Source organism: Blennius ocellaris (assembly GCF_963422515.1).
Source record: "Blennius ocellaris genome assembly, chromosome: 1".
In the NCBI taxonomy this organism is placed as follows: Eukaryota; Metazoa; Chordata; class Actinopteri; order Blenniiformes; family Blenniidae; genus Blennius; species Blennius ocellaris.
In genome coordinates this window covers 15,275,436-15,286,400 of record NC_137650.1, presented here as the reverse complement: position 1 = coordinate 15,286,400, position 10,965 = coordinate 15,275,436, and positions in this window count along the sequence as shown.

Below are 10,965 nucleotides of genomic sequence, written 5' to 3'. Positions count from 1 at the left end.
TCTTTCAGTCCCAGTGAAGGCAGGAGGATCGACTCACAGCAGCATTGTGTGGTACAACATTTCTAAAAGCGCTTCTCCTTTAAGAATGAGAAGTAGCGTATTAACTGATGCCAGTTTGCAACGTGGGGAACAATTTAAATGACGGCAGTGGAGGTTCCTATAGGTTCTACAATTATAATGGGGTGGAGAATTTTCATCCATCAGTGGAATTGACCGTCAGACCCTTTCTGTGTGCAGTTTGCATGTTCTCTTTCTGGTTTCCTCCCGCAGACTAAAAACATGCCTGCAAGTTCACTGGTGGCTCTAAGTGGCCATGAGTGTGTGTGACTGCCTGTCTTTGTTGGTCTGTAATCAGCTGACATCGTCTCCAATGCCAGCAGCCATAAATAAATATAATGAAGATGGATCGTTGTCCATGTTCTTTTCTCTCTTCTACTAAATACATCACATGGAGGCAGAGATTCTCAGCTCGGTTCTGCTGGAAGTTAAAGGGTTTGTAAACACCACCACCCTCTCTGGAATTTCAGTTGCAGTGAGAAGACTATTGTTCCCACATATTAACTTTGTCCACCCTGGTGATGGATCATGGTCACAGTTTGAAATTAAACACATTTTGAAGCAGGATTGTCACAATGACATATGTTTGAAGTGTAGTTTGTTTGACTTACTTTGGATGATTGATGGCAGCCTTTCCTTTTCTTTTCTCCTCGACAGAAAGTGAATAAAGTCCTGTTAAATGAATATCATTTTGTGACTTTGAAAAACACTAAAACACTCAAACAAAAGAGAAGCTGAAGCACCATGATCAATCTTCCGTACATCTCTGTCAAACACAGAAAATGATCTCACATTAAGATCCAGCAGAATGGGAACTTGGAAATTCAGGCTCCATTGAGCCGACAACGTTTCAAGTGAAAACACATTGTGTTTTTGTTTTGGAAAGGTTTTGTGTTTAAAACGGTATTGTTTTAAAAAGGATGTCCAATTCCACGGAAACTATGCAGTTTTCATATTGGGCCTCTCGTGGGTGCTGTCAGTTATTTTTCTAATGACACACACATATACACAGACAGTAATATGCTGTAAACATTAACAATGGGAGAACAAACATCTTCTTGTGGACAGACGACCAAGTTGGATTGTTATTACAGTGACTGTCAACTATAAAACTACCAAGTCCCAGGATAACATGGACTGGGAGTCATGACACTTTGGAGGAAACATTGTTCTGGTTGTCCATCCACTAGCATGTACAGAAGAACCATTTACTACGAGCACGGTGCGCATGCGTAGCAGCATTTCAGAAAAGCTGCATTCTTCCCAGTCTTTTCAGTGGCTCCGAGTGCTGTTGTCATGTATTCAGACCCACAAAACACAACAAAGACTTTGCATTTTCACTTGTAAACGTCACGTAAACAGGGCTCGAGTCTCCTACTTCATACAATCATCATCCACTGAACGTGAATCGGTGGGTGTGTGAATGAGTGAATGTGACTTATAGTATAAAGCCCGTTGAGACTGGTGAAGCACTGAAAAATGACTGCAGAGGTTTGTGGTGGTTATTTAAGTTTGGGAATATGTGATTGGCAAAGAGAAGAAAAGAAAAATCACAGGATGCAAGCAAACTGACTCTCAAAGGAATAAAACTTAATAAGCGTATACTTCTCCTCCTACTCCTTTTTGAGCATTTTGAGCTTTCATTGTATGTCTCTATTCATATTTTCTATGCTTGCAATAAACAATCATTCATTTAAAGTCTGTTTACTGATGAATTGTTATTGTTATTAACAGTAAGAAAGGATGTGATTTTAGAACATTACAGTGAAGCCAGACGCTGGCACCACTCTTCCACAGACCCTTTCAAACAAAAACAATGGCAGGTTCCCACCTTAGTCTAGAAAGTGTCTTTAGTGCATCACCAAAGAAGTCCAGGATCACAGATACCTATTTTGTCTGATTTCAGTATGAAATTCTACTTCTATGCCACAACATTAATTCAGCAGTTGAGCTTAATGAGGATCTCTACAATGATAAATGGCAGTGTGACAACCTCCCCATCTTGTAGAAATACTAAAGTATCCCAATGAAAGTTTCTTAATTAAAGAAGGTAAAACCTCCAGATGTTAGCGACAGCCCGTTATTACCCCAGCGTGGCCTCAATGTTGTCAAATGTTCCACCCCTGGCATAATTAAGACGAAGCAGTTAAATGAAAACATTGTTTACTGTAGGAGTGACTCAGAACAGCCGAGTGTTAACACCCAGCAGCATCAAACGTCCCCTCGACTCGATACGCTGTTTCACACATCATTGCATTTGTTTTTATAGACAAGCTTAACTTAGATGTGCATTCACACGGGAGGTTTTGCAACGAGAAAAATCTATTAGATAGACATGTATTATGCATCACTTGCGCTTTGTGCTGTTTTCATGTTTTGCATTCCCTCATGTGTAATTGTGTCGTGGTGTTCTGGTCTGGCGTTACGCTCCTGGCATGTGTTCACTGCCTTCATGTTCCTCCTCTGATCGTCATTGTCAGCTTTACTCTGCGTTTCTTCTTGCGTTTTTTTTCCCCCTCCAGGATTGTGCTGATTGTGGGTTTTTTTTTCCCCACATTTGGAACAAGAAGTATAAGTTTGGGATTGAGAATAGAATATCCTTTATTATCACTGTTAAAAAAATTAATAAAACAACGTTCAAAGTCACACCTACAATCAGAGGTCGTCTATTGTGCAATATTAGATGTTAAGAAACCTGATCGCTCTTTGATAAAAAAAAACAACTTGATCGTCTGGTATTGGGCAGAAAGTGGCTATAATTAAAAACTCTATAAGGATGAAGCTGATTTTAGTCTCTGCCCATACGTCTTTAACATTTTGGAGGTTGTAATCTGCTGTGGTTCATACTGAGAGGAGTTTCTAATACTTTGACCATCAAACGACACACACACAGGAGGTGAAGAGAACTCAACTTATCTCTGCTGCAAATCACAACCTCACTATATTAATATAGTAACTTTAAAAGTCCTCCTGGAAGAGGCAGTCGGTGCAAATCTCCACCCAGGATCAATGGTGAATGTGTGTCTCTGAACGGTGTAGCGCCGCACGACAAGTTAAAACTCCTCTGTGTGAATGAAACCAGGTGGAAACGAGAAGCCGTACTTCCTCGTGTCGATCATTGATGTTGTGGGCGTTTTGCGTGTTCTCCCCGTGTGTTTGGGTTTCGGCTGGGTTCTCCAGCCTCTCCCATAAAATCCTGTCACATGTTTAGGCCTTGTTTACACAACAACATGAAAATGGTATCTTTTTACATGGAAATGGCAGAAACGCTGAAAAGTATGTAGCCGGCATGCCAAGCCACACACACCCATGCAGTGGAGAACAATACGAAGAAGCCGCATTTCAGAAAAGTTCCCACGGAGAATTTTCGAAAAGTTGTGTTCAGTGGCTCTGAGCACCGTTGTTGCATAAATAGACCCCAGAAGCGCAACGAAGGTTTTCAATTGAAAACATTGTCGTGAAGACGGAGCCGTAATGAGGACTAAAAGTGTTACCTGGTGTGTGTGTGTGAGTGTGGTTGGTTATTCACTGCACACAATGGGATTTTCCTTTCACACAGAACCAGCCGTGATTTAAAACATCTTTACTCACATTGTGGAGACAAAAATCAAGATCCCAAAAGGTAAAGACATGAGTTAGTGCTCGGTGAGTCTTGTGTTTCCTGGTTTGACGGCCATCAGTGATCAGATTAGAGAAGAATGAGGAAAAGTTTGAGCAGGTTCTCCCCTTCTTTACCCTGATAGTGACTATTTCCAAGTTGAAATCAGTCCGATATCATCCAGAGTCACTCCAAGATGAAATTCAACAAAGATTCTAAAAACAACTCCCGAACAGCCTGCGTCTGAAATTTAAGTCTTTATTTATACAGCCTGGCAGGTTTAGAGGCTTTTGTTCTGTAATCATGTGTTCCTGTGGTGTTTGAGTCGGGATTCCCCTGAGAAACACCGAAAACTGGACCACAGCACCAAACACACCACTTCGTCTCAGTTATTTCAGCGTCAGCACAACAACTGCAACAACTCAGTGGCTGTAGTTTTGTTAGTGAAGCTCTCCAAGTTGTTTGAAGTGCTAAATATTGCACACGCACACACAAACACACACACACACACACACACACACACACACACACACACACACACACACACACACACACACACACACACACACACACACACACACACACACACACACACACACACACACCAGAGTGTGACTGAAGGGGATTAGAGGAGGGAGGATGGGAGGCTGCTTGCTCGGGTTATGAAATAAACAACACCCCCTCAGTGCAGGACAATGCCTGTGTTGTTTTCTGCATTTGCTTCTTGTTGGGTGTCTCAGCGACATCTGGCTCAGGCCAAGAAATCTCTACATCGATCTCCACTGTCGTTGATGGTGCCAGCAGGGACGACGTCTGTCTGCAACACGACTACTGTTCAGCACGCGGCGTCTCCCTGCATGGTTAAATATTGGGGATCAATTGTGCGAAACAAAATGACTATTTTGCCTCAGCAGTCCTGGTCATGTTCTCCTGGTGTCCTGAACCTCAGTTCAGCTTGTGTCCAGTGACAGATCGTCTTCTTCAATCAGGTTTGCTTTTGGAACTGTATGGCATTGATGGACACCTTAACCATGAGCCTTTCTTTCAAACGTCTTGGTATGTCAACACTGGTGCCGGAACCTACCGGAAGATCTCAGCCAATCAAGATACAGAAAACTGAGCCGAGCTAAATCCAAAGCAATGGAAAGCAAATTAAGCCAAAACAAGCTGAAACCAAAGCAAACAAGATGAGACCAGTCCAAGCAAGTCAGAGGACCAACCCCCAACTGGTGCAAATAAAAGAAAAACAAACCAAACAAATACCAAATCAAGTTAAGTTTAAAAAAAAAAAAAAAAAAAAAAACCAAAAACGACAACCTGAAAACAAACAAATACCCAATCAAATCAAGTCAAACCAACATAATTATCAATCAAATTAAGTTCAACCAAACATAAACAATGGCAAACCAAACCAAAAATAAAAATCTAATTAAATTAAATCAAACCAAGACAAATCAAACCAAAACTAAAAATCTAATAAAATTAAATCAAACCAAGACAAACCAAACCAATACCCCAAATCTTCCACACAAGAGCTGAATTGTGTTTATTTTGTCATTTTGAACTTTATGATACGCTCTGAGGAAAACTGCAGACACAGTTGAAACATGTCAGTAAGGTTAAAAAAACAACACATTTCCCTACTAAATGTCACTGAACAAGAAACAATATCATAAAGTTAAAAACAACAAAATGAGTATAATTCAGCAAACCAATACTCAATTAATTAAGTTTAACTAAACCAAACAGGCAGGAGCAATTCAAATCCAACTAAACCAAGACACAACATATTAGATTTAGATTAAATTGTGTTAAATAATGTTGGTTTAATCCTCCCCCCAGAAAAATCACTTTCCCAGGGTGTTCTGGTGTTCATTTCACTGCTTATCAGGAAGAGAGCATATCTCCCAATTAAGTTGTCAAAAGTATTTTCCTATTTTATTATTGGCTTCATCACATTCAAAATACCCTAAATTATTACGTCATTGGCTGTTATGGCGTCGTCACATTATTGGTTGCCTGAAGAGTGCAGAAACATTTGTCAGAATATCTGTGAAAAAAGGATTTGAGTTCAAAAACGTTCCTTGTGTAAACTCTGTTAAACTTGCTGGAGCTCAGAGAGTTGGTTAAGTTCCTCCTCGTGGTCAGCTTGATGTTTCCTCCTTCCAGCCCTCCGAGTTTACACGATTAATCTGCAGCATGCAAACGCTTGAGTCGCTCCTACAAACCTGCAGCTGTTTTCTGATTTGTGTCTCTGCTGTTTTCACTTATTTTGTTCCTGCAGACTCCATTTGCCTTGAAGCCTCACTTTATTCAGAGTTCAATATCGTGACGGCGTTGAAACGGAGGATTTCTTCTCTGCTCAGGCTGTGTGACATGTCCGCAGTACGACAAAAACAGCAACAGCAAGAACAGCAACAGCAACACACCACTGAATCTTTCAAACTGCATGTGGAGGGAAGAAAATGAAGTTACAACTCCTAGTCAAAGTCAGCTTTATTGTCAAGTGTGCTAATATGCACGACATACAGCACAGATGAAATTTCAGTCCTCTCGGACCCACAGTGCAGAAAGGCATGTAACGATAATATTAAAAATAACAATTAAAAAATATATTCAACATATAATCATATAGACAGTATCATATAGACATCAGAGTATTTCTTTTCCACCGTCTCCTCTACTTGCTCATGTGGTATTGCTGGGTTTTCTCTATAAAAGTGTTTTGAAATGACTGTTGAATTTGGTGCGAATGAAATAAAATGGAATTGAACTGGACTGAACACACAAAAGCTGAACCTTCTCGGTTAAATGTCTTACTCTGGTTTTTGTTGACGTGAAAATCTAATTCATTAAAACTGTGTGAAGGCAAAGCTCAGACCTCGGCTGTGTACCCAGACCCTCAGCTGGCTGGGAGCTGCTCTCAACACCCTAATGACTCTGCTCCTGTTATATATGACAATATTCCTCACAAGACACTTAAAACTACTCTTTGTTGACAGGAGCCACAGAAAACTAGCATGGATTTAATATGTATTTAGCATGAATTCTTGCAGTACAAGCAGATTTTGACCAGTTATCAGCCACAGGCAAAGTGAAACTTGACCCTCAGCTGGAAATGCTGCTCCTCTTTCTGCTGAGTGACCCTGGTTCATCTGACTAGCATTCTTCAAGTCGGTGTGCTGAAAACTAAAAAACAACCCTAAAACAGAAACATAATGGAAAACAGCAGAAAAAGCTCAGAAACCAGCAGAAAAAGCTTTTTCAAAGAAAAATCTTAAAATGGCAACTTTGTTACAAATAACACATCTGCATGTCATTTATCTGTTTTGTTGCAGCTTGTTATTTGCTCATAAATGTATTTGAAAACAGATTATAGAGCATCTTCCTCCACTAACCTCCAGATTATGGAGCTTTCTTCTGAAGTCTCTTTCTCCAATTTTAGTGTCACACAGATTCAGTGCTGACGGCTCTGATAAAAAGCCACAGAACGTCTACAAAAACCGCAGAAGTGATGCAGGAGTTACTTTTCCAATTCACTAATAGAGGAATTACTTTAATTTTCTCACATTACATCCCATCATGTGCATTGCAATGGTAGAACATGTAAAGGAGAAGGAGAAGGAGAAGGAGAAGAAGAAGAAGAAGAAGAAGAAGAAGAAGAAGAAGAAGAAGAAGAAGAAGAAGAAGAAGAAGAAGAAGAAGAAGAAGAAGAAGAAGAAGAAGAAGAAGAAGAAGAAGAAGAAGAAGAAGAAGAAGAAGAAGAAGAAGAAGAAGAAGAAGAAGAAGAAGAAGAAGAAGAAGAAGAAGAAGAAGAAGAAGAAGAAGAAGAAGAAGAAGAAGAGTAGTTGTGGTAACTAAGAAACACCTTGAGTAAAGCCACCCAGCTCCTCTCTACTGCCCCCTTCTGTCCAAGGCTCCACTGAGTGCAGGTCTGGACTGTCCAACAGGTAGACGTAATGAGAACCATCCCGCACGCGCGCGCACGTGTGTGTGTGTGTGTGTGTGTGTGTGTGTGTGTGTGTGTGTGTGTGTGTGTGTGTGTGTGTGTGTGTGTGCGAGTGTGTGTGTGTGTCTGTCTGTGTGTGTGTGTGTGTGTGTGTGTGTGTGTGTGTGTGTGTGTGTGTGTCGTGCGTGCGTGCGAGTGTGTGTGTGTGTCTGTCTGTGTGTGTGTGTGTGTGTGTGTGTGTGTGTTGGTGGTGAGGGAGCTCTGAGCAAAGGTCGAACGAGAGCAACCCAGCATGATTTATTCATATCAGTCCCACAGAAGCCCGAGTCTTTTTAAATGACAAGAGCATCATTCATGATATTTGCAGCACTGAGCAAACTGCAGGCCGGGCCCCCGCCAACACTGTCATGTTGTTTACTGCAACGCCTGCAGGTAAACAAGGTCACATCTCTGCAGCGTCTGGCCGTCTCTAAGCTCTCTGGATCATCTCAGGTGAAACCTGAGCTCCAACACCCTCAGGAAATAATCACTCTACTTCACATTCTCTTGTTCAATTGCCTGATGTTTTCGCTCTATTGCTTTCAGAATGACTCCAGAGGAGGAAATATCGAGTTAATATCAAAATGTGAGACTGAAAGAATTTCCCTTGAAAATTTGTTACAGAAATACAGTTCATTATGGTTATATGAGCTAAAGCAACAAAAAGCAAACAGGACCATGTACATATTGAAGTCTGTTTCCCACATACACAATATGAAGTTGTTAGACATTACGCACCTTCCAATGAGAAACCAACTTCAAAGGGGGGAAAGGCTTAATATTGGTCATATGACCTCCACCACATTCTGTCCCATTGCAATAACGTTGAAAGATCCCCGTGGCAGACGATATGTAAAAATAGTTTCTTTGTTCTATTCTGTAATGACACTTTCACTTGTCGTGTAAATGCAGCGCATTTGTGACATAAATGGATTAAATGCTGCTGACCCACTTATTTTTAAGACATAAAAAAAATGTTACACCCTTTAAAAATCAACAGGCTTCGTGACCCACTGGTTGGAAATCACTGATTCAGATGCAGAAACTCCAGATTCCAGACACACAGGGTCAACATGCAAATGCCACGTACTTTAGTTTGTTTTATTTAAACAGCTGTTTCTCCCCTTTGATGAGCTTCATGTGTCATCGCGGCTGAATATATTGCCGCCGCTACATCCAAAACCATGTTCTTCTCTTGTAGGAGGCTTCTCAAAGCCACAGAGGTCGACTGGTTTTGTTCATGATTCACTCTTTATCAAGTACTCCAGAAGAGTCAGGCGACGAACACATGATGCCACTTTGATTCAGAGCAAAACGTCTCCAAAGTCCAGCCGATTTGGTTCAAATGCTTTTGACATGTTGGAGAAAAGCTGCTTATAAACATTTGTTTCAAAGTGAAGTCCAATGAAGCAGAAGCTCCCAGTCCAACCTCAGTCCTGCTAAAACAATAACTTTAGGAAGTGTGTGAGGAGGTCCAGGACCAGGCGGGAGACGATCGACGGGTTCGTGGCGAAGAAAAGTGAGAGGAGGATTACAATAATCCCGCCGCAATAACATATTGGTGTGGATAATAACTTCCTGTTGGCATGTGATACACACAGATCAGAGTTTTGCAATATTTCCCAGGTGAACAAACCACCAACAGGTTAAGGCAGGCAGGTGTTTCTCATGAGTCATTGTGGGTCCGCCTCCTGCTTCATGACGACGTCCACGAGCAGTGATGCAACCATGAACGTTTCAATAATTACTTTTATTAATTATGTTTGGACAGTGAGGAGCTGTTTAAGAATATTATGAGTCATGCAAAGCTTTTTTTTTTTTTTTAAACCTGCGGTTGTAAAGGCAGTGAAGTTTATACAAAAAGTAGAACATTCCAGAGGAAGTTTTGTGTGCTGGCCTGTTTGTTCATCTCAGCGTCTCCTTGGCAACAGACGCTGATCTCCTTTCATCTCCTCCATGAGGCGCCTCACCCATCTGCTTTGCGTGGGACAATTGTTTGCAGTCCATTGCATTTTTTTGGAAACAGTTAGCTGAATCATTAACAAAAGCAGTTGCAACTTATATCCCGAACAATGATTTACAATCAATTGGACACGATAGTGTAAACTATTCTTTGACTACTCTTCTACTTCTCTGACTTCCTTTTTTTTTTTTTCTTCCTGGCTCCATTCATGCTCCAAATGCTTTCCAGTTGACATATCAGGATCACGGCTCAGCTTTGGTTGCCTGGAAACGGTTGCTATGCTCCAGCTGCATGCTGACCAATGGTCACTGCTACGGACCACCTCAAACAAATACCTGAAAAAACAAAAAGCTTCTTCTCGTTGGTCTCCTCGAAATGAACAATGGGCTTCATCTTCAGAGGGTTTCCTGCTCCTCGTCTTTGCAAACATATCGTTAAAACTCATACCAGTGATTCTGAACCATATTCATTGTTATTCACTATAACATGAAATATTCCCACACGACAAGAGAATGAGCGTTTTCCTGGACTTCAATACGGCGGTGGCGAACAAGAGAGCGACCTTCGCCGAAGCTTCTCCGGAGCTGCCGGAATGTTAAGTTTGGTGTCCGGTTCCCTGCGGTGCTCCGCATCACCGACTCGGCAGGTCAGGAGGAGCGGTTTGAAGATCCAGTGGCGGAATATATTAAAAAAAGAACGTACCCAAGGACACTGTGGCTTGATTTTACCAGCTGGACGATGGAGATCAGACATGGGTTAAAAACAGTGACAGTATGAAGAGTATGAAGCTATATATTTTTTAAATGTTCATTCCTCTCTTCTATTTATTTATTTTTTTCTTTCTGGGTACACATGCATTTTATATTTCTGAGTTTTTTCCCCCTTCAAAGGTCTTGCAGGCAGGGTTGCTGCCTCGACCCAAAACTGTTGAACCCCTTTCTATAAGCCTTAGAGTCAAAGAAGAGATCTCTGGTATATACTGTGGCGGCAAAATTCATCAAGTGGTGTTACATGTAGATGACCTGCTTTTTTATATATTCAACCCAACAGTATCTATCAGAAAACTTTAGACATCTACAAACTGAATTATTCAAAGACCTTTATCCAAGCAACCACATAAATGGAGTTTAATCCAAATCCCCATTCAAAATGCAATGCAATACTGTATGTTTACATATTTAGGAATCAAACTCACGTACAAGATGGACAGGAGGAACACAATTTTCAATCATTAATAGGACAAACAAAACAGGGCTTTGGGAAACGGTCAACTCTACCGATTTTGTTAGCAGGTCACACAAACGTAGTTAAAATGACAATTCTATCAAGATTTCTTCGTGTTTTCCAGATCATCTCCAT